The sequence below is a fragment of the Rhipicephalus microplus genome, chromosome 10, assembly GCF_043290135.1.
Source record: "Rhipicephalus microplus isolate Deutch F79 chromosome 10, USDA_Rmic, whole genome shotgun sequence".
Taxonomy (NCBI): domain Eukaryota; kingdom Metazoa; phylum Arthropoda; class Arachnida; order Ixodida; family Ixodidae; genus Rhipicephalus; species Rhipicephalus microplus.
The window spans coordinates 54,752,790-54,780,000 of record NC_134709.1 but is presented as its reverse complement, the minus strand read 5'-3'; the positions used below and the strand labels follow the sequence as shown (position 1 = coordinate 54,780,000).

Below are 27,211 nucleotides of genomic sequence, written 5' to 3'. Positions count from 1 at the left end.
GTAATAGTGGTTTGTCTGCACTCATCCAGCGTATGCAAATTTCGTGCGTGCTTTCTTCTTGAGGTGAGCGCTGCAAGTTTCGAGCTCCTCCTGCTTGCCGTTCTTCGCGTGACTTCGCAATTTTTGGTGGTAGTGTTCATTCCTTCGGCCATTTGGTGAAACAATCAACTACCTCTGTGAAGACATGTTTGGATTTCATGTATTACCAATTCGTAAAAATAGGGATCAGTCCCAAGAAACACGCAGCCTCCAAACAAAGTGTTTTCCTGTGAAGATACCATCATCATTGAAGATGAAGTTTTCGAATGAAACTGTTTAGTCAGAAGAAGACTATATTTTCAGCCCCTTACGCACTTGTCTAAGCCGTATCCTTCGTGAAAACTCCGGAAGCCCCGCCCCTGTAGGTTTCTACATTAAACGGGATTTTATAGTGCTCATGACATTGTTTTACTTTTCGCCAAGAGACAATGATCATTTTGGTGTTCTGTGGCGTCATGATGAAGCCATGAAGTAAGATCATCAAGTGATAACTTTTTCTCTCACTTGTGTTGACGCAGGCAACGAGGCCGGTGGTCACTTTTTTGGACTTATGAGACCTTCACTCCTTCGCTATCGAGTAGTGTTTGTTGTAATATGAGTCTTTGTATTCATCTATTGCCAATTGAAGTGACGTATTATAGACCAATTTTACTTTTGCCCACAAGAATGCGTATACCTTGGATGCACATATGGTTGGTCGGCACTGAACATCGAATATTGATCGACGTCAATTTACAGTGCTTCTAGCATGAGAACTGAGATTTTGCAGTCGCCATTTGTTTATTTAAAAACTGATTTACAAAAGCATTTTAGCCAGCACGGTTTCTACATATCGCGATTGATCCAAGCATATGTGATACGTTCCGTTGAGAATAGCAGCCGGGTGGACATTTCTGGAACCCTGGACCACACTCCTGAAAGAGATGTGACAGAATAAATCATCGACTCAAATTCTAAAAGGTTATATATATCGTAAGGACAAAGAGCCCCTCAAGGGCTCGAGTGTTAACTGGACGAGCGAGAGGAATAGAACGATGAAGTCAGAACAAGAACAAATGGTGATATGAATAAAAACAATTCGCGATATGTTCTTGAGCGGTTAGCCGGATTTTTAAAATCAAGGGAATTTGTTTGTGTAAAGAATGAATGTCCCTCATCTAAATTCAAGCAGAAACGCAGTGTCTCTGTAGGTGCTTTTCTATCTCCTGTAATATTCAATGTTCTGGTGAGCTCTATTCACATTGACCGGCATATCACTGTCCACATTTACGCAGACTTTTATCGCGTTTTTCGCGGAAGACAGTGACATTTACTCTTTGCATCAAAATTGCGAAGGTAAATGTACTCCCATGAAATTTGGCTGCGGTCAATTTCATTTCCTCTAATAGTTCTCTCCGGGTGTTTCTTCTAGCAGATTCCATTCCAATTTCCGTACTGTATAAGCAGAAATTGATTCTACAAGTAGAGTGTATCAAATATTCGGGCATTATTTATAATGAGAAACATAACTGGAGCTCTCACATGGAATATATAGCAGCAAAAGCACAACGGGCATTCGGCCTATTGCGCAGGTTGAGAAACACGAAATATGGGTTACGTAGACACACCCTATTATTCTTATACAATATATTAATGTGCTCAATACTAGAATTCGGGTGCATATTACTTCCAGGTTGCCCTGCGTACAAAACAAAATCTTTAGTTCTGTTGGAGCGAGAAGTGCTACGTTTGTGTTTGAGACTCGCCAGGTTTGTCGCTACTATTTTAATGTATCAGGAAGCTCGCATATTAACTATTTTTTGCCGATTCCGCATTCCAACTGTACAAATATTCTGAAACGTTTACAGCTTATAGGCGGTAAGATCTGAATATGCATTTATTAGTGACCCCGACGGCTTCTTTCTCGCTCATTGGCCATGCTTTCAGACTCCACACCATACTTTTGTTCAAAGGAAGCTGAAAATTATAAAGGTGAACATCGGAACGGTAATCGAAACTAATGCATTGAATCACAATATTACGATAGAATATCTTGAAATATTCTCCCCCGCAATCTAAGTGCCAATATTTAGGTTTTCTTTAATAGCAGGTTGAAACAGTACATAGCTCATGCAGAAACAACATAGTAGTCACAGACGCTTCTGTGAATAATAAAAAGGCAGCAGTGGGAATGGCCTCTGATTACGTCGGCTCGTCATTCTCAGTAAAGCCACCACACTTCACTCCGGTTTTTGAAGCTGGGCTCTTGGATATTATTTTGGCGCTTCGAAAACTGCCTTCAAATAAGTCAGTGCAGTCATCAACCCAGGTTCTCTTTTGGTGTGTACAGCTCTCACAGCTTCGGAACAATCAAGAGCTCTACTGATATTGCGTACATAATTTCCACCTCAACTGAAACACATGAAGTTAGTATGGATTACAGGCCACTGTGGCAAACAGTTAAATGAAATCCCAAATTCATTAGCCGGGGTTTCGCTTGATTGTCCTCTGATTTCGGTTTCACCAAAAATTGAATATGTTGTATCGATTACATACAGAAAATTAGCTGTTTATTCAAATATGATGGAGGATACTACAAAATGGACAAACCATCACCCCGTTAGACATCGCTGGAAACCTCAGTGCAGTCAAATTAGACAGTTAGAGGTTATTTTAACCGAATTTTGATGGCGTGTTATCCTATCAAACCTTAATTTACACAAAACTGGTCTGGCGATATATCCCCTAAGCCCATTCTGCGAAGAAACTGAAACAAGTGACCATTACATTATACAATGTTGGAACGAATGATTATATAGTAAAAGACGTTTAATTATTCTGTTTTCTATATAAGGTTTATATTTAATTGCAGATAATATTCTCAGTTTCGGTGCCTCCGCCTTGAGACAATGCCACTGAAAGGTGTTTGATGCAGAATGTAATTTTATTCAAGAATCTAAACGCATGTAAATATAGCGCCTGCTTTAATATAATCTTGGCTAATACTAGTGATATAATTGGTAATGTGAATGAATGTCGGACATACATACGATTTTGATCGGATGAGGTAAGCTCAGCTGTCTGGTCTACTCAAAATTGCAGGCTTCTGATGTAAAGGTAGCTCTCTTTTTCTTTTAATGATTCATCTTTTCACTTTATTATTTTTCTTGTTTTAGTGATAGAAAAGGCTCACAATCAGTGTATCACATATAGGTTTATACAAGCTTTCATGGCCAATCCCCAGAGTGGTTATGTGTCAGGGCTCACAGGTAATATACAAACAAACAACCGGCACAGCAAACGTGTGTTGTGTCTTATTTCTCCTTGACAATCGCGCAGTGTACGTCGTACGAACCATAAGTTCATCCTTATGGTGCATCATCGATGCCGTGGGCTTGTCCTCTAACGAACGCTGCTAACGGCGTCGCAATTGTGGTGATAGCGCCCAGGCGCGTCAAGTGTCCGCGTTATCTGGCGCTGTCGCCCGCAATTGTAATGTGTCGTTTGTACGTGACGTCATTGGTCACATGAGTGTCTGCTATATATGTATGCTGGTTGCATGGAATAAAGGTTGTTGTTGGACGTTATCTCGCGCCCATCGGAAGCGGCTCAGTCTCTTTCTCTGCTCCTGCAGCCGGCCCGGACGCGCATGCCCTTTCGCTAGGGCGCAACACGACATGGTGTCAGAAGTGGGATCCTTCTGATATTCGAGGGGCGTTGCACCTTTCTTCGTCAAGCGGCGCCATGTCAGAAGACAAAGAAGTCAAGCCAGTTCACGGCATGTTCGCGGTTCCAGCTCCGCCAGCGTTTGACTTCGACCGAACGTCCGAATGGCCTTCCTGGATCCAACTATTTGACGACTACCGCTTTGCCTCTGGCTTAAATGAGCGAAGTGAAGAAGCGCAAGTCCGGACTCTACTCTACACAATGGGCAGGCAAGCGAGAGAGATCTTTTCGACCTTCACACTATCTGAACAACAGCAGAAGCAGTATGAAACCGTCAGAAAAAAGTTCGACGATCACTTCGTGGCCGCACGGAACCTCGTTTACGAGAGCGCATGTTTTCACCGACGCATACAACAACCAGGCGAGTCAGTCGACCAATTCGTCACCGCGTTGCACACACTGGCGGACCGGTGCGACTACAAGGAAAAGGAACGCATGATCCGCGACCAGTTTGTAGTCGGCCTCAGTGATGCCAAGCTCTCGGAGTCTCTGCAAATGGATGCAAATCTCACACTCGTCAGCGCTTTGGCAAAAGCTCGCTTGAAGGAGACCGTCCAACGACAGCAGCAACAGCTGCGAGAAACCAGCGACGAACCTTCGGCAGCGCCAGCCAGCAACCTGGACGCGGTCAACAAACAACGGCAGCCCCGAAAGAATTCTTCAGGACAGCGTTCCGGCACCTCGTCAAGCACCAGTGCACCGGTCACACAAGGTCAACGCACCAGACCACAGTCCTACCGACCTCTCACATCCAGTTCGTGCCCCAACTGCGGTCAAGGAGAGCACCCGAGGACCTCCTGCCCGGCACGAGCTGCGAAATGCAACTACTGCGGTTGTTCCGGACATTTTGCAGTGGTGTGTCGGAAAAAGGCTGCAGGCGAGCGAAAGAAGGTACCGATTTCTTCTCTCCATATAGAAAAAGGGGCATATTTCGTAGGCGCGGTAAATGGGGAGCACTCCAATTCTCGGTATGCTCAAGTTATCATTAACGGCACTTCGGTGTTCGCTAAACTTGACTCGGGTGCAGAAGTGTCCGTTGTACCCTCAACATTTCCGGGATTGCCTACCAAATTAGACAAGTGCGACATAACCTTAACAGGCCCTGCGAATGAGCCACTGCATGTTCTCGGAAAATTTCTTGCCACTATACAGTGGAGACAACGCATTGTCCGACAAACTGTGTACGTAGTCTCGCCTTTACGCTCGATACTTTTGGGTCTCCCAGCGCTCGAAGCCCTTGAGCTGATCAAGTTCGCTGACTCGGTCAGTAGCGCAACAGCCATCGAAGCTTCCTACCCTCAGCTTTTCGGTAGTCTGGGAGCTATGAAAGGGGAATACAATATCAGACTGAAGCCGAACTCGGTACCCTTTGCTATTCCGGTTGCGCGTCGCATTGCCTTACCCCTGCGGGACCGAGTGAAGCAGGAGCTCGAGCGTATGGAGCGAGATGACGTAATCCGTAAAGTAGACGAACCAACAGAATGGTGCGCAGGTATTGTACCAGTACTCAAACCTTCTGGAGACGTTCGTATTTGCGTTGACTTGACGCAACTAAATAAAAGTGTACTTCGCGAGCGCTATGTTATGCCAACGGTTGAAGATAGCCTTGGTCTGTTAAGTGGGGCATCGGTTTTTTCGAAGCTGGACGCTAATTCTGGATTTTATCAGATCAAGTTGTCGCCGGAAAGCCAATTGTTAACTACCTTCATTACGCCATTTGGGCGATACTGTTTTCAGAGACTACCGTTTGGAATAACATCAGCACCTGAGTTTTTTCAAAAGAAAATGTCGCAGACTCTGCAAGGAATCCCAGGCGTGGTAAACATGATGGATGATGTGCTCATTTATGGCTGCGACAAAGCTCAACATGATGAGCATCTGCGTCTTACTTTAGACCGTCTCATGAGTGCTGGTGTTACGCTAAACAAAGAAAAGTGTTGTTTTGGAGTAACCGAGATAAAGTTTCTTGGTTGTGTTCTAAGTCGAGATGGAATCAGGCCGGACCCTGAAAAGGTCCGGGCCATCAAAGAACTGCCGACGCCAAATAACGTGTCTGACGTTCGACGGCTGCTCGGTATGACTAATCATCTGGCAAGATTCATACCAGATTTGGCTTCAAAAACGGCGCCGTTACGTCACTTGCTTTTGAAGAGTTCTGAATGGACGTGGGGACCAGCCCAAGAGCAAGCGCTGTCATACGTTAAAGACGTTATCGGTTCGGCGCGCGTCATGGCTAACTATGATGCAAAGTACCCTACGATTCTTTCCGCCGATGCGTCGTCATTCGGTTTGGAGGCGGTACTGATGCAAGTCCAACCAGACAACGAAAAACGACCCGTTGCCTTTGCATCACGATCGTTGACGCCTGCCGAAACCAGATATTCCCAAATTGAAAAAGAAGCACTAGCAATGACGTGGGCGGCAGAACGATTCGAAGGGTACATCAAAGGTCTTGAAATTGTGTGTGAAACCGACCACAAACCTCTTGTAACCTTGCTGGGAAAATCTCCTTTAGATGTTTTACCACCTCGCATTCAGCGTTTTCGCATGAGGCTCATGCGGTTCAGCTATGAAGTTGTGCATGTCCCGGGCAAGAGCTTAGTTACTGCAGATGTGTTGTCGAGGGCCCCGATTCGGGGAAAAGAAACTGATAATGCACTGTCTATTAGTGACGTCAGCACGCACGTTTCAGGATGCTTGTCAAACGCGGTCGAGGCCAGCCTCTTCGAAAGAGTGAAAGCAGAACAAGCCGCTGACGAAGTTTGTCAAGCACTCGTAAAATTCAGCCGGAAAGGGTGGCCAAAATTTTCATCTCTTCCGATGGTCTTGCGTCCATATTGGCAGGAAAGAGCCACGCTTACAGTTGCTGAAGGCGTGCTACTTAAAGGTATGAGGTTGGTCATTCCTCGAAAATTGCGCGCAGAGGTCTTGATACGCTTGCACGAGAGTCACCTGGGAATCGAAAAATGCAGAGCTCGAGCCAAAGAGTCGGTATGGTGGCCAGGGTTGAGTTATCAGCTGAAAGCTTTGGTTACCGATTGCCGCGTATGCGCCGAGCACAGACACCAAAAGCCAGAACCAATGATCCCGACAACCACTCCACAGCGTCCTTGGCAAAAACTAGGAGCTGATCTCTGCCATGTTCAAGGAAAATGGTATTTGGTAGTCGTAGATTATTTTTCTAGGTACCCAGAGATTGCTTTGTTATTATCTACAACGAGTGCCACTGTCATTACGCACCTTAAAAGTTTCTTTGCAAGACATGGCATACCAGAAGTTGTTATGTCTGATAACGGAGCGCAATTTCTGTCGCAGGAATACAAGTTGTTCGCTCGCAACTACGGGTTTCGCGCTGTGACGTCTAGCCCAAGGTACCCCCAGGCAAATGGTGAAGTAGAGAGGATGGTCCAGACAATCAAAGGTCTCATTACAAAAGCGAAGGACCCATATCTTTCTCTCCTAGCGTACAGGGACACTCCGGGGCCACTTGGGAAAAGCCCTGCAGAACTTCTAATGGGCAGGCGGCTACACACAACGGTGCCTGTCCATCCCACAAGCCTTCTGCCTCAGACGGTGAACCTGAGAGAGTTCAGAAGCCACGATACGACCGCCCGACAGCGGCAGCGTAGGAACTTCAACCTTCGTCATAGGGCTACTTCGTTGCGAGCACTCGAACCGGGCGCGGAAGTCTGGGTGACGGACTGCAAAGCAAAAGCGCGAGTCTTGCGACTTGCTGAGCGGCCGAGGTCGTATGTGGTTAGAACTTCCACTGGTGTAGTTCTAGAAAGAAACAGGAAATCCTTGGTGCGCTTTGTTTCACAGCCAAAAGAAGGTGAGGATGAGGCAGATAGCGATGATTTTCCTCAGGCAGATGATAGTCGGGTAGAAACGGAACAGAATTCTAATCGCGTTACAGACAGCATGGCGCCTGATGATCTATCTAGCCCTTCCTTGCCGGGAACTGACCTTCCTGAATACCAAACGCGATCTGGTCGTCTTGTTCGACGGCCGGACCGCTACGGGTTCAGTAATTGACTGTATTGTTCTTGCGCATTTTTTGTTTTCTGCAAAGTGTTCTTTCGCTGGCAGTGCTGCGAAGTTTGTTGCAACTGTCAGCGTATTGTTAAAGAAGGGGAGATGTGGTGATAGCGCCCAGGCGCGTCAAGTGTCCGCGTTATCTGGCGCTGTCGCCCGCAATTGTAAAGTGTCGTTTGTACGTGACGTCATTGGTCACATGAGTGTCTGCTATATATGTATGCTGGTTGCATGGAATAAAGGTTGTTGTTGGACGTTATCTCGCGCCCATCGGAAGCGGCTCAGTCTCTTTCTCAGCTCCTGCAGCCGGCCCGGACGCGCATGCCCTTTCGCTAGGGCGCAACACGACAGCAATCACGAAGCCGACGACCCTCCTACAGCCGGAAGCACCAACATCACCATTCCAAGACGGCGTCCAGGCCTTCTCGATGGCTCAAAGTTGGGCTCGAGCACGGCCCACCTTTGACCGGAAATGTCATTCACGCTTTCCGCTGCGACGATGCTACACTCAGTACTCCATCGGCACCTCAGCTGCCCAGGGGTGCTGCTCAAACACACTCGACCAGGGATACTGCCACTGTGGGTGCGCTTATGGAGGAGTACTCCTTATCTTCCGACGTCAACCCTGGCTTCGCATGCAGTTCACCTGAAAACCCCACCGAGCTTTCCCGAACCAACACGTGACTCCAAATTGCGGTCTACGCCTCGGCAGTGTTGACATCAGTGCTCTTCTCGCGGCCTTGCCATTACTGCACAATATAGATGAAGTGTTGGCTGTAGCCGCCTGGAAAGACCATGAAGAAAGCTCACCAGAGAGCAGCAGAAAGCTTCAGCGTACTCTCACAGAGCTTTCCCACTAACTTGACTACCTAACATCGTTATTTTTCAGAGTTTAGTCTACCGTGTCACCACCACCGGCTGCCTTCGAAGTTCAAAGTACCGGAACTTCGCAGCTTCCAGGACGACGCTGAGAAATGAATGGTGACCGTCAACGCTCTCGCAGATCGCGAAGCCTAGACAGGCCAAAAGCAGCGGCGCATAGTCATAGACCGGCTTCGGAATGAGGCCACAGAGTGGCATCATAAGAAGGCGCGTGGCAGCAGTCCTGGGCGGACTGGAGCGCCAATCTCATAGCTGCTTTTGGACGGAGTCACTACCACCTTTCCATGACCACCCAGTGTTTTTTCACCGCTACCAAAGCTGTAGCCCCGGAGGTGACCCACCTCGAGGCTGCAGCTGCACTTTGCAGATTACCGAAAGCCTGCCTCACAAACTGCCTTTGTACCAACACGCCACACAGGTCAGGTCCACCTCTTCAGATCTCGAAGTCTGCATGCGTAACCAACACCATATCATCTCTGATACACGCCGGAACCATATCTCCTTCGCAACCAATCAAGAAGCGATCACCATTGGACGGGCATGCTAGGACGCTCTCTTTCTGCCAGCTACAGTGAGGAAGGGCCCTCACCTCATGAGCAGCCACTTCAGAAGCCCAACCTCTCAGGAAATTTAAAAAAAAAATCCTTGTCGCCTAAAAGCCTAGTGTCGCCTAAAAGCCAAGTTATGCACCCGCCAGGCCCTGCATAACACACTCAAAAAGAGCGACGGACCCAGCGCCATGCATATGTTAGTCCCAACGGATCGCACCAAGCACAAAAGACAAAAATAATGAACTCATTTCGCAAACGCTGCTTTCTTTCATGTGCAAAACTATTCCTACGCGAAACATCTAATACAACTAAAAGCTGTTTCACCACTTAGAAGCAAGCCCGTATCTCAACAACAACAACAAAAAATTCCTAGTACAACAAACAAGACATTTCACATCGCGCCGGAACTATTAGTCTCTTCTACCCACTCAACAGCACGCATAACACTTAAACGTGAATGTGAAATGAGAGCAGAGGTTCGGGCTTGGACTCGTGCAGACGCCTGAGGCTGCAATAAAGCGTAACTTCACTGGACTACAGCACTTCACGCTGCCACCGAGCACTCGAGTCAATGAGGGGCACTCATTCCGAACCTCAAACACCTTCCCACCTTAGCTAGGGTACAAGTTAGTCAAGGACAAGGAAAATAACTCCAACCTCCTGGAGACAATAGCACTTCGTCGTCACGGTCAAAAGCTGTTTTCACGCATTGTAACACCAACAATGAATAGGCACTAAATTTTCGCCCGAACTGAGATTACGATTCGAACCAGGTACTTGGTGGCGAAGCAAAGCCGGGTTCGTTGCTTCGCGAGGATGATCACCGCCGTCGTCGTGACTTTCTCCTGGAGGAAAACGCCTTTACCGCTGGACGCTTAACAAATAGAACTTTATGTACAAAACTATTCAAAATGCAGGTATGTCAGCAAAAGTACGACCCGCAGTGGGGCCTAAGGGCTGTTCCACGCGCTTCCCGCACAGCCGCAATGCACAGACCGGGACCCCCACCGCACACAAGCGGGGGATAAATAAGCCAATTGGCAACGCCCTTTCACCCTCCGCAGCGTCGCCCATTGGCTTATTTGTCCCCCGCTTGCGTGCAGTAGGGTTCCCGGAACGTGCGTTGCGGCTGTGCGGGAAGTGCGTGAAAGGGCCCTTGGGCGATCGTGCCAGTGCCTAGGCGGCAAGCACTCCTAGCAGCAAAATACCCCTCGTCTTTTCCCGAGGCACTGCGCCGTGCACCCTACCGGGTTGCAGAAATTAGGTGCCTTTTCTCATCTTCTAACCACTATCCCCACCTTTTCCCGGGTGATCCTTTTATCCTCCCATCCGCTTTGCCTGTAGCCCTCGTCGACACCGCAAAAGCAGTTTTCTGGAAGGAGTACGGTAGGCAGAGGAAGCTGCAGGGCGCCGTTTATCGGGAACGCGTCAGGCAAGCGAGAAAGGGGGTGACAAGATGAGCCGGTTCCGTTTCTCGGGAAGACGTGTCACCAAGAAGGAAGTGGGTGGGGGTTGTCACGCCAAGTGCGACCTTACACCTCCACTAAAGATCCGTTTATGGGTGAGAGGGTGTAACAACTTAAATAAAAAAACGTTCGCGCCAGAGGCTGCACGAACTGAGAAAAGGAAGAAAAAGTCTGCGCGCGCGCTCAACTAGCCGTGAGACAGCACACACATTCATTTTGAGATCACGTGACAGGATTCGGTCCAATGGGCGAAAGTTTATATTGCGACACACCACCTGCGCAAAAGGGCCAGAGAACCTTCTCTGTCGCAAGACCGCAGGACCCCGGTTGTGCACGCGCTGGTCCCTCACCCCACCAACATGTCAGTTTTACGCCTTGCTGCATGCTGCATCTAAGGAGTGAAGGCGGTGGTGGTTCGCGATGACGGTTACTCCAGCTCTAAAACCACATGTCTGAAATTTTTTCGAGGCCCGAATTATTGCAGATGCCTCCCGTTGAGTACTTTCCAACCTCATCTGCGTCGGTATAAACTGATATCTACCGATGGCGATCGCCTCGGAGCCATCAGCTTGGATTTGTTTCAAGCACGCACCTACAGCTACAATTGATGCGTCTGTGGAGAGCACGTATGGGGTTTGAATGCCTGGAGTGGCCAAAAATGTCACCACCATAGTGACTCCCGCATTTCACCCGGCATTACACAGCGTTTCTTTGCCGGCGTTTTTTTGAGAACAGGTCTCGACCACAGCCACGTGTACCCTCTTTTCTCCTTGCGAGGGGCGCGGAGCTGTTCCCATGCGTCAGCGGATATTAAGCAGTTCGTTTGGGCCGATCTGTTTTTGAGCTGACATATTACCGGCGTCACAATGTCAATGTCCCGGATCGGGCAACCCCCTGCCTGTATCATGAGAGGGACGACGGCAAGCTTCGCTTCTACCTTCTCGCCGAAGGCTGATACTAGATCTACAGTACCATGGCGTTTGACGATGTGATCCCGTATACTGCTTTCTCGGAGAACTGTGATGTCATCACCTGTGTCGATTATCGCGTCCAGCCGTCTCCCCTCGCAGTTCATCTACACTGCCTGGAGTATTGTAAGTCCTGGTTCACCGCCACCGATTGAGACGTGCGCTGTTATTTTCTCTGAATGCTTATCGTCTTCGGCGTTGCCTGTGTCCTCGCCCGCGAACTAACAGTGGTCTCCGGGATTCCGCCAGCTACCGCACTTGGGGAACCATCGTGAGCGCCACTGGCTCTTGCCTCCTCATGAAGGCTTACCCCTCTTGTACCTTCAGCCTGTGTCTGCGCGCTTTGGGAAACTTTCGTTTGCTCAGCCCCTTGAACCTTTCACGGATCGGTTCTTCTCTGTTCGCGGCTCCCGCTTTTCTGCAGGCGCTAGTTTCCCCGGTAGCCTCGTCGAACGTCTGAAGTAAACGAGCAAGCTTAGTGGTTGTCAGCCAGGCTTCACCTTCCCACAGTTTAACTCATTTTACCGCTTCTTCGGTAAGACCGCCTTTTATCTGGTCGGCGACCAAGAGCTCGACCAGGCTTCTGAAACTGGTGGTGCCATGGACCTCTACGTAGAAGCTCAAATAACTCTCTACGCGAGTTACGAAATCCCTCCTTGTCTTCTGGCGGCCTTTAGTGACCATGAGAAATCACCTCTGGTATTCGGCTGCTGACAGTTTTAGCTCCTCAAGTAGGACGCTTTTGAGCGTGTAATAATCGCGATGTTGCTCGGGTGTGAGTCATGTAGAAAGTATGGCAGGCGTTGGGCAATATGTGAAAAAAATGATCCAACCCCAGAATTCTCTTGGCACGCTGTACGGCTCCAACAAGCTCTCCACTGACTCGAACCAGACGGGTACTTCAACGTCGACCGGAAATTTTGGGAATGCCACTGACAGCATTTGTGCATAGTGCCCGAGGAGCTTCATTTGTTCACTCCGGGACGTAGAATCGCCCCCGACGTCTTGCATCCGCGGTGGGCTATCTCTTTGAAGTTGGGAGATCTGCAATTTATTCTTGAGCGATCGCCGTTCTTCTTCAGAGAGCTTGAGCCTGTACTTCATTTTCTTCTCGGAAATGGAGGGTGCGCGAGTGTATGGTTTTGGTCACCCCCACCGCTCCCGCTGTCATTACCCATCATGCTTCCTTGGCGATTGTCGGAGTTTAAATGCCCGTATCTAGTGAGCATATAAGCAGATAAGCCCAAACAACCCGAAGCTCATTAGGAATGCGGCAGGAAAGGCTCACCCTGGCACTTCGGTAGAGCCCGCCGCTGTGTCGAACTTGAATTATCGGTGCTCTCTGCGCTGGCGTCCTGGCTGGATAGCTGGCCAGCGTCGCACCGGTGATCGGCGCTTGGATGCCCGCTCGGAAAGCCTCTTGGCGTGGGCCTGGCGGGGACGGCTGCTCTCGGCGCTCACGATGCGCGGTAGTTGAGATCTAGTTGCTCACCGCTGCGGCTGCTCCAGAGCTTGCAGCTCCTTGTTGTGAAGTCCTTGGGTCGCCTTGTTCCAAGGGCTCGTCCAGTGGTCGTTCAGGGAGCGGTGACTCTGTGCGACTGCGCCAGTATATTTTCGTCCGAACTCAGAATACGGTTCGGACTAGGTTCTTGGTGGCGAAGCAAAGCCGGGTTCGTTATTTCGCAAGGATGATCACCACCATCTTCGTGACTTTTCCCCGGAAGAAGACGCCTTCACCACTGGGCAATTTACAATTAGAACTTTATGTACAAAACTATTCACAATTTAGAGATGTCAGCAAAAGTATGACCCGCAGTGGGACCTAAGGCAGTCGTGCAAGTGTCTAGCAGGCAAGCCCTTCTAGTAGCGAAGAACCCCTCGTCTTTTCCCGGGCACTCCTTTTATCCTCCTGTCCTCGTTGCTCGTGGCCCTCGTCGACACCGAACAGGTAGTTTCATGGAAGGTGTAAGCTAGGCAGGGGAAGCTGCAAGGCACCGTTTCTCGGGAACGTGTCAGGCAAGCGAGGAAGGGAGGCCAAGTTGAGCCGGTTTCTTTTCTCGGGAAGAAGTGTTACCAAGAAGGAAGGGGGGATGTCACGCCGAGTGCGACCTTACAAAGGCTTTTGCAACAAGACCAATTAAAGAATCCCCTCACCGAAAGGTGACCTTATCTGTTTTCACGAAGGGTTAATCTTCCACCACACTTTGATACTGCACGTAAATGGAAATTTATGCCGTACCATACGACTCATGTTACCGAACCACTCTGTGCACTGTACTCCAAGTCTGGCACACTTGGCCCATCTCCTGCTTTTCTATCGTATGATGTTTGGTAGCTCACATCGCCCACCTCACGTCTCACACGCTCACAACGGTTGTAATAGAACAGAGGAACTAGGGTGGTGCTCAACCAAGCCCTGACTCTTCCATACAGATTCATGCGCTAGGAGAGCTGAGTTTCTTAGCTACGGAGATGGACTGACATTCGCAAGTAAAATGCAACTAATTCATGCCTGTTGCGGTGCCGCCGTCCAGTTTCAGGCCTCCTGAGAGCAAACAACACAGGAGGCTTGAAAGCGTCAACTCTCACGCTTTGCTGTAAGCCAGAAGCGTCCATGAAGAACGGCGTTGCAAAAGCCTCCGAAGATTTTTCTGTCAACTCTAGTGCACAACCCTCGTTGTCGTACAAGAATCATGACAACCCAATAACAAACACGTATTTACTGGTCAAATACTCGCAAACAAAAGCAGGCTCATGTTACCACATCATCAAATTCCGCAACATCAGCAGTGCCATCAAGAACTTGAAGAACTCTAGCAGCTATGCCAGTTAAACCAACAAGCACAACAACGAACTAAAATTAGATGACAAGGACATTTCCAGCTTCATGAGGGTCGTCAAAAATAACACCAACTAAGGGAAAGACAAAGTCAACATCTGAGCCATCTTCGCAGAAAGAAACCTCAAAGAAGTCTTCTGCACCTAATACCGACAATACCAACGCATAGCTTGCGATCTGACGAACGAAGACAGCACAGAAAAATACGGAACATACTGAACGCTATCATTTGTACAACGCAGGAACACAGACATCGTATCATGAACTTTGGTTCTCACACACGCAGGCTGGAAGCACTGCTTCTGTATCATCCACGACATAGAATACAGCGCCTATGACAGAGAATTCAGCATCTACGACATATCACCTTCAAATACTTCAAGGACTTCGAACCTTGTTCGTTCCTCGTAGCTGCTCAAGCCGTGTCATGGTCAGTGCAGTTGAGCAGGACGAGGTTATCTCATTGACAAGACTGACATCCGCCCTGACCACCAGAAGCAAGCAGTAGTTCAGGCACTCAATGCGCCGCGTTCCATGAAGGAACATCGTAGTTTCCTGGTGCTTTGTTCGTATCTCCGCCGCTTTATTCCGAAGTTTGCCGACGTTGCGTATCCTCTCACATGCCTCTTACGAAAGAATAATTCTTTTGAGTGTACTCCGGGGTGTGATTCTTCATTCTGTCAATTGAAGTTCCTGCTGAGGTCACGACCCGTCCTTCAGCACTTCAGTCTTTCTGCTCCAACAGAACTTCATACGTATGCTAGAGGCACGGGTATCGCAGCCGTCCTAGTACAACGTTATGGTGCCCACGAACACTTCATCACATACGGGCAGAGTTGGCATAAGTATATGCGTACTTAACCGGGCAGTGTAAGCATAAGTATATTTTGAACGTACGTAATTCGATATTTGAAAGAGTGTGCTTACATATGTGTGAGTGGTTTCGAGGTTCATGGCCACCTTTTATGCTCAAAAATACTAAATCAAAATAACTCTTCAAATGTTACTGCGTGTTTGGAAGCATAATTGCAATCTGTACTCAAAATGACCCCTTATATTGTTCCTCGTGTTTGCCCATATCTAGATCTCGCTACATTCTTTGAAATGTGCGAATTATTGTGTGTCAATCACAAATAAATTTACCAACACAATCACTGGACAAGTGGCACCAAACTCGTCTTTAATGCGCTCGGCTTTTTTCCCTGATTACAATGCACAGCAGGCACCTTGAAGCGACAGAGGACTATGCTTTGAACGGCAAGTACCGTAGCAGACGAGGCGCCATTTTATTGTCCCCCTACTCCCAGCATTACGTAAGGAAAATGTTAGAGGGAGCTTTCCACGATGCCATGGAAAGAAAAATAAACTGATGGGTCAATTACGCCTACGCCGGACTTCACTTGCTCCTAATTTTTTGATGGGGCAAGCATGGTCCCTATCAAAATACCAACTATTGCTCGGCAGTGGTATTAAAATCAAATATTTCATATCGTATCTCAGTGACTTTTTCAGGCATACTTATATTGACAAAGAAAATGTGATGTTTATGAAGAATACAATAAACAGTTGCCAGAAAAATACTCACGTGCCGGCTACAAGAATCAGCTTTCTTTTCACTACCGCTGCAGTCACCGCTGCAAATGTTAAAACAGGTTATTTTACAAGTGTTGGCAAAAATGACACTTTATGCATTTCCAGGCAGTTTGATTCAGAATATGACCTTCCGTGACATCTAAATCATGGGAACTGCACCGCTGTGCCTACTGTGTCTACTTTTACGGTTGGTTCACCAATGGAAGAAGAATGTTTCGACATCAATCTCTACACCGCTCATTAATCATTATCTTGACAATGTAGTCGTAGAAAAGAACAGTAGATATAACGTAAGATAATAATATGACTATTTTCGTGTTGTTCCACAGTAACGAAAGGAACAGGCTAGCAGCTCTTTTACCATAACAACCTCATAGACTTGACAAGACGGAATAGCAAGTTATTGTGGAGACACAATAATTTAATGAAACTTTGTACGTTACTGTGCATGAAAATAATGGTTTTCATTGAACTTGAACAGACCTTCCTGTGTTTTAATGCATCACTATTTCACCAGTAGGGCGGTGCTGAAAATTCTATAGAAGAATTTATATAGAACAAATTCTATAGAAGAAATTCTAATGAGCAAGCCTAACAGGGAATTTACACTTGTAAAGGTCTGTTTTAACACGAAGACGCACAAAAAATGCACGTGGTACACAACACGAGTGCCATCCTAAATCAGTTGTTAGCACTTCTTAATTTGCACTCGTGTTGTTTACGGTGTGTGTGTGTGTGTGTGCGCGCGCGCGCAACCGTCACGACAACGACACACACCGACAATGTTCGTGACGCATAAGTGCTCGGCACGCCGCTATATAAACTGACAGATTTGTACAGAGTGGTTATCGCAGTCGGCGTGGATAAATAATGCCTGTTGTCGTCATATGAAGGAATCCGGAGTGTATTTATTCCCCCCTCCCCAACGGAACATAAACGTAAGAAGTTTCCCTGAGTGCTGATATATTTTTGTCGCGATAAGATAACCAAAATTTTAGCCTGATTTACGGCAGCAAAGGGACAGTTTTTCTGAAGAAATCTTGAAATGTCAGGCGTGCTTCATTTTAGCGTTTAATGAATATGAATGACTCCATTCGAGTGCAGTGACACATCGTAGACTAATAAATACTTGAAGCTCACAAAAATGTATGCTAGATAACACCATGACTGCGCTCAACTGTACGGTTCGACAGAACAAACGGAAGTGTCCTTTCTTTATTCCTGAGCCATTTTTGTGAGTGAAGCTTGTGCGAAAATTATTATACGATGCATTTGCTTCTTCAAAATTTCGTTTTCGACACTTACTTTTACTTTGTGAATTAGAATTTATTAAAAATGCACACGACGTGTACATCTATGCCTCCACAGCAAACTACAAGGCATGAACTACTATTAACCTTTGTCCTTTTGTGTGTTTCGCTTGCTCGTTTGATCATTTTCAAAGACGCGAATGGCAGTGAGCATACAGCAGAAACTTTTCTTCTTTGCGGCTCTGGCAACTGTATGGAAACTCGACAAGTATCTTTTCATGCCTTCATGTTCCGTATAAAGTTGAAATGAACAACTCTCCGCACATTGTATAGTATTTTTCATGCGCTAATAAGAAAGTACGAGTGCTGGGGACGAATACGGCTGAAGCAGAGATAGAATGAACCGGCTACCTCTGTCGCACAGGAGAGAGAGAAAAGACTTTATTTAATTATCCGGCCATCGCACAATGTGCGTATATATTAACATGCAATTTGAGAATAGCAGCCCTTAATGTTTAAGGTCGCAAAACAGTTTGCGTGGTCTCGTTTTGGGTTACGCAGGATGTAAGAATTTTGGAATAAGGTTTTACAGTGAGTGTTTTTCCATACGCTTGCAGCACCACTATGTCTAGAAAAAACAAACTACAAAAAATAAGAAAAATTTGGTACAAAGGTTCAGCTTTGGTACTCATATTCTCTAAATTCAAATATACAAGTTACAGCTGTATTGGTTTTGGTAATAATGTCTATCCAGAGTCCGCATTGTTCGCGCCATCAGTGAAAGCAGTCAAATTTGTAGTCATCTTAGCTCTGGTAAGCCTACGAGTTCAAAAGTGGACAACTGATATTTAAAACATAAACTACTCTTCGGCCACAATTTTCTCTTTAAAATGAGACGTTAGGAAGCGATGAAATACACTATTAATTTTTTTCTCCCTAGTCTCATCTGTAATACAGCATTTGAGTCACCTTCGTCATTCACGAAAGTCGTTGAATCATTGGGTCCCGCCATGTTTGTTTGAGGTGAATCTTCTGAGGTAGGCTTCGGGGCTCTCACCAAGTTATAAAACTGGCGTGTCCCTCGAACAAAATTACATCACCTCCCGCAAAAGGGACCATGTGTAGATGCGGAGCTAGCAGCGGGTGCTAACGCTTACACTGGCGGTGACATTAACACTGGCGCTCACCGCGGTGTTGCACGGGTGAGAAACCTGGGAAGGCACAAAGTACTCAATGACGAACCGGTGTTTCTTACTAGAACATGCTAATCACTGCTAATGGGCAATGAGAGACTAATGACTCCGACTCGGCACAGAGACCTGCAGTTCACACTAAGTTGTAAATTGTGTAATGTTCGACAAGGCATAGGAGAAATCTCCCACTAGCACTACATTGGCGGGGAATATCCAATGCCTATTTATACGGGTTGGCCAGAAAACGCTTGTGCAGCGTGCGCATTTGGTTTGTTTGTTTGTTTTTCAATCAAGAAACTCGCTAGCAGACGATGCGTGCTTTGGCGTTGTGAGACGAGAGGGGGCATAGAAGAGAAGAGAAGGCAAGGGCACGCCCATGCACGGTAAGGGCGGCTATGCTGCACACCGGGTTGAGCTCTACCCTAAGCTGCTTCACATCTAACAACCAATTGCTGTTTTGATCTAGCACCCACGCATTACTCTCTCTTAAGTAGTTATGAAAAGGAAAAGTGCCACCCGTAAATGTGGTGACACCTCAACAGGTCTTTATGGTGACACCTCAATAGGTGAGCAAAGGAATGGGCTAATTGGAAAAAAAGGGATAGGTAAGGAAAAGTGTAGAGAGAAAAGAAAGAGGACAAAAAAGCAGCACACATTCGCTCCGCCTCTCACAGGGCGCGCCCGAACCACCACGAGAATCCTCAACCATCCGGAAAAGCCACCGAGAAGTCCCCAGAAAAACATCAGCCGAAGAAGAAGGTTGATGAGCAGAAGAGGCGCATTAAGAAATGGGAGCGCACGAAGCGCTCACCTGGGCACGTGGACCAGGCACGAGAAAATTGCGAGTTCAGATGAGCTCATGGGTTGGAGCCCAGACGACTTCAATTTGCTGCGATGCGCAGCGAGAGCCACGACAAACTATCCACGCACCGGAGAGTCAGCTGGGAGCAGCATAATGACCGCACGAATTGCCGCCGCAGTGCATAAATTACTGTGTCTTTCCGGTCGACCTCGGGGGCCGGCATATTCAGAGGAGAGCGTGATGGGGTCGTGCTTGACGAGGCAGGAGGTGCACTCGTAGCAGAGTGAGGAGTCGTTATCGACATTGATAGATCACCACCGGCGACAGCCTCACGAAAGGAGCGACCCCTCACAACAGCCGCACTGCCCCGCTCGTCATTGGTGTTGACTGCTGTCTTGGCTTTCTCCAACGCTTCGTTGCATGTCACGAGGACGTCCGAAGAACCAATGATGATGGCGGCCCCGGATGAATCTGCCAGCAAGGGCAACGTGGCTCGTTCGCTGAGTGTTTCCGCTGCAGTTGAGGCAGAGTGGGGATGTCATGAAGCACGATCTCTTGGGGTGCCTGCCACCGCAACGGAGGCAGTGCTTGTCCCGCGAGCAGGTCACCGTGGCATGGCTCAAGCGACCATAGAAGGCGCATTGAAGGGGCCGAGGCTGACGACGACGGACCAGCCTTCTCAGTTTGAATAATGACACCTCTGGCGGAGCCGTGGTGCCCTGAAAGGTGACGTTGATGCACCTGCCTTGGCGGACACAGGAGACGACAGGGGTGGCAGACACCAGGGTGGTCAGAATGTCGTCCGTGTCGAGGTTCGCGTCCACGCCGGGGATGGTGCCCACGCAGAAGTTATCCTCGAGTATTTTGCCCCTAACGTGGATGTTGCTGAGGCGGTCCCCTTGAAGAATGGGTGCAGGGTCAACGAAGGGTTGAACGTCCACTCCGACGACGTTGCGTTGAAAGTTCACGCACACGTGCCAAGTGGACAGGAAGCCAGACAGAAAGGTGCGTGCCACCATGCTTAACCACTGCTGCAGAGAGGGCCAGGGGCTGTGGCACGGGCACTGCTGGTGTGTCAGCGTTCGGCTGATGCGTAGTGCCACCGCTATCTTTTACCGCTGCAGAAAGGGATTGGGACAGTGCTAGGGGTACCGCTGGAGTGTCGGCGTCCGGTTGAAGAGGGAGTAGAGTAATAATGTGGAAACAGAAACTGGGGCCTCCGACTTCTTCCCACGTCGTATCCAGGGTGTCGGAAGTCGTCGAGTCTAGTGTGTGGGGTTCCATAACGAACTGGGGGTGGAGGATATTTCCTTCTTTGTGTTGCTGCGAGAAGTTTGTACCTCGAAGGAAGCCACGGTGGTGGCAGGGGAGAAGGAAAGACTGGTCTTCCCTTCTTTTCGCTCACAGCTTGGGCGACGGTGGCCGCGTCATGGCGGCGGTTCTCCTGAGGCCGGAGTTTACGCTTGGTGCGTGCAAGTTTTGGCTGGTGCTACTGCGGGGACAGTGATGACGATGTCGAGGTTGCCGAGACATGCTCCTGCTGATTCACCTTTCTGCGGTGGCCTATCGGTGGCATCTGAAGCCATTAAAAGGGCTGCTCGCAAAAGAGTGGGGAGTGGTGATAGACGGAAGGATGGTATCATGAGATGCATGTAATGCAGGAACATGACTACATTCCACACTCATGATGCGCTCGCGGCCGTTTCGCAAGCATCGCATATATCAAATTTGGTATTATGGGACGTCTACGGATGACAAAGGTATTTCACTGGCGCAAACACGATAATCATGAGACGCATGTCATGTAGCCACAAGACTACATGCCACGCTCGTGATGCGCCCGCGGCTGTTTCGCTAGCTTCACATATACCAAGTTTTGTGTTACGTGACGCGAACCGGCAACGAAGCTTAATGACGCGCCCAAACATAATAATAATAACGGCATGCGCATCATGCATAACATGACTAGATGCTCCGCTGATAGCGTTCTCACGGCCAATTTGCTAGTTCCTCATACACCAAATTTGGTATTACGTGACGTGAGTCGACGGCGTAGGTAAGTGACACATTCTAACATGATAATCATGATATGTGTGTCATGTACGGCATAATTTACCTTTGCCTCGTAAAGTTGTGCTGGTTTTAAAGTGATATATCCACATTCCTCATTCGTGCTTTGCATATCATTGATTCCCGCTGTACGTGGGGTCTGCCAATTTTTTCTCCCTTCGAGCGTCAACGTCCGTTACTCGCCGACAGAATCGCACCTTTAAACTACGTACGCACTAGCAGAAAACCAACCACGGTGGCGTGCCACCCCTAAGGGCCTCCTCTGAGCAAACGAGGCGCGCTGTATCCCTTGCCAGCCCAACAGTCACGCAGCAAGAGTCAAAATTTCTTCAGCACGCAGCATGATGCCGATAAAAGGAGCGTGGTGGCGCGGGTAAGGGGAAGTATGTATTCTTTTTATGATGACAGCGACGTGAAGAGGAAGAGAAAGAGCGGAGCGTATTGATTGTTGCGAGGCAGCCCACAGCAGTGATTAAAAAATTCAGGGTGTGATTGTGTCGCTCAGAGGGACACCTTTCTTCATTGGCATCATTGTCTGTATTTAGTCTCATGTCTTCGCGTACTCCTAAAATCTGTGACAGGTTAAAGAATGCAGCAACCTTTCGTCGCCGATTTACAAAATCGAAATAATGCGGGGCCCTCCACAACTGCGTCCCAGTGCATTTAGGACGGTAAGCTGTACAAACATGCAAAACATAATGGAAGCGCTAAATGCCACAAAGTTCAGTATTGCTTTGATGAAGTATAATATTCATCAATTTCTGCAATAAGCCGAAACTTCAACAAAAAGAGGAAAGCACTTCACTTACCCATCAATACAGAGCATGAAAATCAGCAACATTATGCAATCAGTGGGCGTCAGCAATCAGTAATCAGTGGGCATGTCGGCTGGCCTCGCGTCGACATCATGCCAAATCCGTTTATTTTCTTCATGCAGCTTCTCGTCTTGGGATCAACGGCGACGGTCCCAGAGACGCATTGCACATTCGTCCTCGCTGAACCCCTAGAAAATTTTGAAGACTGCGTAGGACAACCAGTGCACTACAAGCGGTGCTGGGAAGGATGGGAAGTGCCACGTGTGGCTACATCGACGTCACCGGACGGAGATATAAATAAACGGCATCCATCGAACTTCTTCAGTGGGCATGTCGGCTGGCCTCGCGTCGACATCTTGTCAAATCTGTTTATTTTCTTCATGCAGCTTCTCGTCTTGGGATCGACGGCGACGGTCCGAGAGACGCATTGCACATTCGTCCTCGCTGAACCCCTGGAAAATTTTGAAGACTGCGCAGGACAACCAGTGCACTACAAGCGGTGCTGGGAAGGATGGGAAGTGCCACGTGCGGCTACATCGACGTCACCGGATGGAAATATAAATACACGGCATCCATCGAGCTTCTTCAGTGGGCATGTCGGCTGGCCTCGCGTCGACATCATGTCAAATCCGTTTATTTTCTTCATGCAGGTTAGTGATGATGTTTCATCTGTCAAATGTGACGACCCTTTCTTTGGCCAGCTGACATGCCCATGTAGCTTAAACAGAGTCTGTTCTGGTGTACACGAAATGCTTCTCTCTTTGTTTTTGTTGTGTGGCGACGTCGAGCTGAATCCCGGCCCTGACGTTCAAAAGTTTCTTGCTGAGCTTTTGGATGGTCAGAAAAGCATTCGGAAAAGGCTGGATGGCATTGAGCTGAAGTTAAAAAAGTGGAAGAAGTTGCTACGGCTGTAAATGAGGTGAAAACAATGGCGTATAAGTTGGAAAAAAGGGTCGTAAGCTTGGAAAGCAAGCTAACTAATCTTGAAGATAAAAATAGGCGGAACAACTTGATTGTCTTCGGTATATAGGAAACAACTTAGCAAAGTTTCGATGAACTCATGAAAGTGTGTTGAAGGGTATGTTTACCGATATCCTGGAAATACAAGTGTCATCTGCGGAATGAGTTCACAGAATTGGGCGCAAAAAACTACGTAAGCCTCGCCCTATATTTCTAAAGCTTATTGATTACCGTGACACAGTTGCTGTGCTTAAAAATTGCTTCAAACTAAAGGTTACAGGTTTCTCGATTTCTGAGGACTTCTCGGAAGCTACACGACATAAAAGAAGAAAACTTTGGGAAAGCATGGCGGAAAATCGAAGGGCAGGCGAAAAGGTGAAATTAATCTACGACGAAATCCGAGTTAACAGTGTTCTGTTCGTTTGGGATGCAGACCGTAGCGAATGAGTGCCCCTTACAGATAATGTCGTTAAGGAATCTCAGCAGTGAACCGAAGAACAATCAAGCAACTCACTTCGCTGCATTCAGTTTAACGCCCGCAGCATCATTAATAAACTTGATAACCTGGAAAGTATCACAATAGCGCATGCACTCCATCTGATTGTAATAACAGAAACCTGGCTACATTCAGATATTAAGGAGGACGAAATAGCACCCCCAGGATATGGCATTTATAAGAAAGACGGACCATCTCGTGGTGATGGTGTGGCGGTGGTGGTGTGGTGATGCGTGGCAATGTGACTAGGCTTTCTGATAGAGACGGTATTGAAGGTGTCATTATTAAAATACACCTTGAGGAAATGAACCTGGTTGTGGGTGCATTTTACCGCCCTCCGTATGCCGAGAAGGCGTTTTTTGATGGTTTTATTGATTTTCTTTGTTCTTGCAACACAAACACTTCTACTATATTGTTAGCTGGCGATTTTAATATTCCTCAAGTTAATTGGGTCGCGGACTTCCCGGAACCGCTTTCTAGTGCTGCTGAGCCCTTGGTCGACATTGTTCGTTTTCATGATTTAACACAGTTAGTAAAACAAACCACCCGTGTTCAAAGTAACGCACAATCTATTTTGGATCTTCATCTTGTGAGCGACATAATCCTTCGTCGAAATCATGCTTTGTGCGTCTATGACGGTGTATCTGACCATCGATTGTTATTTTAAGCATTCCACTCCACGTAAGGAAAGAAGTGAAGAAAAAACGCGTAGTGCCAAATTTCACTCGTGCTGATGACGTCGCCGTTCTTGACCTGTTAGATATATCGTTTTCTGATTTAGGTGATATGCATGAATCAAGTAGTTGCACTGTTGAAGATTTGGGGGGGTTTCTTCAAGAATCTTGTTATTAAATGCGTCCCAAGTTATGTCCCCTCAAAGATTATCAGAACACAATCTACTCGCCCTTGGACGACGAGGGAAGTAGTGCGAGCGTGACGCAAACTAAAGAAGATGCGCAAAAAACTGCGCCAGAACTCGTCATCTTCTCATGTATTAAAATTTTCTAATATGCGTTTGCAGTTGAATGAAACCATAAAGAAGGCAAAAGACTACTTTTTCAACATATCTTTGAAAGCTTGCTTTCTGCTCCTGCGAAGTTCTGGCGACACTTGTGACCTAGGAAGCAACAAGCATATAAAATCCTCATTAATGGAGAATTGGTAACTGATGAATCAGTCTTTGTGTCATCGTTTACCAAGCTCTTCTGTTCAGTCTAAACAAACTACGATGAAAAACAACCAAATTTTGCGATTTCTCAGGACGTACCTAAAATTTCTGACTTAATGATAACTGAAGAGGGTGTCTTATCACTGCTTCTTAAAATTAATATGAAGAAATCCCCAGGCATTGATTTCCTACCGAACGCATTTCTAGTAAGGTATGCAGAATGGTGTTACAAGTATTTACCAATATAAAAAAAAACATTGTCCACTGCAGAACTCCCGAGAGATTGGAAGCGCGCGAAGGTTGTTCCGATTCATAAGGCGGAAAATCCTCCGCTAATTATGTCATACAGACCAGTATATTTACGGTGTACCTGCTCAAAATTGCTAGAACATAATATTTTTACGCACTTGTCAAGCTTTCTGCAACAAAATAAATTGAATGATTGCCGCCAACATGGTTTCCGTAAGGGAATGTCGATGGTTACCTAACTCCTTGAGACAATACACGAGTTTGCATCAGCCTTGGATAAACAGAGTCAAATCGATATAATTTTTTGGACTTCCATAAGGCATTTCATCGCGTCTCGCACCATAAGCTTTTGTTAAAATTAAAACCCATATTACAAGATAACTCACTTCTCTCATGGATAGAGTCATACTTATCGTCTAGGACCCTTACGGAAACGCTATACATGGCCCATATATAAGTTATATCTGGCCATATATAAGCATATATGGCAGCATATGTGGCCACATATAAGCATATATGGCAGCATATGTGGCCAGATATAAGCATATATGGATGTATATCTGGCGGAGTCGGTTCATGTATCGGGTTATATACGGCCATATATGACGCGGTTGGCCCATATAAGGAGTCAAATCCGTCCAAATAAGGCACGGCCACACCATATATAACATAACAAGTGGGTCCTTATATGTGGAAGTGCTCTCTTATTTGGGATGAACCACGTATATATTTAGCACCGTGATCACACTTTTATGCGAATTGTAATATATAACAATTTGTACACAAAGCTGACCTGCTTATTTTTCATAACAATAGGAGTATTAAATATATATGTTTTTTCTGCCATGCAAAAAAACCGAAATTTCAGGTCAGCTTTGTGTACGTGATAGTTGCAACTCAGTTGAATACATATATGCATGCATTCGTGTAATTTAACTCATACATTTTTCATGGCATTTAGGTTTGAAACAATAAGTTGCAATTAATACGACGTAAATAATGTATACAAGAGCAGACATGTTTTACGAGGAAAGAATCGTGTCAAGTCACAAAACGTATTGAAGCTTCCGAACCTCGCTATTATTATAGAGCAATCCTATATAGTATTAAGTAAAGACAAAATGCATGCAAGTTATATTGTTCACATTAATGCATTGTTTAAAGTGGCAGCAAGAAATAGTAATTTCAATGCACTTTTAGCTTCCACATCGGTGGACAAAATTTCTGATTATTTGAAAGTTTTGATGGCTATATGCTCCCTTCATATAACAAGATTTCTATTAATCCTGTTGACCCCTCATCTGCGATTGCTTTCAGCGGCCATTTACTAAAATTGCATGCGCAGTGCAATGTTTAAGGGAGTATTTTCAAAAACAAAAAGAACTTAGGTGAATGCAACTTACAGGCACTATTATAATTACATTCAAGATGGAAGTTGTACTAATTTATTGCAAAAATACATCTTGCGTTTCCTTTGGCTACGTATAATGTTCCTGGCTGTGCACATAGTAAATTTATCCAAAATTTTATGATTACACAAGTGAACAATTAATTTATTGTAATGTTTGCAAGCGTCAAATAAATCTCACGTCATTAACATGTACGTTAAGAAAGGTGCAACTGACTCACACGTGATACATATTTAATGGACCATGTAATGAAATGCTGAAGCTTTATAGCAACATTTAACGTAGGCTGCCGAATTCACAAAACTTCTATTTTGTGTCGGTGTGTCATTACTTGGTCGAGGTCACTAAAGCGCACGTGCCATCATCAGGATTAGCCTAAACATTGCCTTGTGAATACAATTAGTATGACACATTTTTTGCGGGCTGGCGTGATACCTAAGCCAAACTCTACATTATGTAAACAGCCCCTTGCTGTGCAGGCGCGTAACGATTCAAACTGCTTGCGAACATATCCTTTCAACACCAACACGGTAGTGCACTTACTTATAAGATATGTATGCCGGTACATACTCACCAAACTGCGCAAGTGCACACTCGCGTATAGAGATTCGTGGGCACCAGGACACTGGCATTTCATTCAATGTGGCTAGATATTTTCGGCCATGTCAGAATGATATGAGTGTATTATTAATATTATTATTATTATTATTATTAATGTTGT

At 46.7% G+C, this 27,211-nt stretch overlaps 1 long non-coding RNA gene and 1 pseudogene across 1 annotated transcript in view; one reads left to right on the top strand and one right to left on the bottom strand.

The window, feature by feature from the left end:
• Positions 1 to 823: 823 nt before the first annotated feature.
• Positions 824 to 27,211, bottom strand: part of LOC142774400 (uncharacterized) — an 85,369-nt gene continuing 58,981 nt past the window's right edge. The window contains exons 2-3 of the long non-coding RNA XR_012886381.1: positions 16,071 to 16,119; positions 824 to 953 (exon numbers count right to left, since the gene is read on the bottom strand). This is a non-coding gene — a long non-coding RNA (uncharacterized LOC142774400). The remainder of the gene's footprint in view (positions 954 to 16,070; positions 16,120 to 27,211) is intronic.
• LOC142774731 (uncharacterized) lies at positions 3,802 to 4,849 on the top strand (annotated as a pseudogene).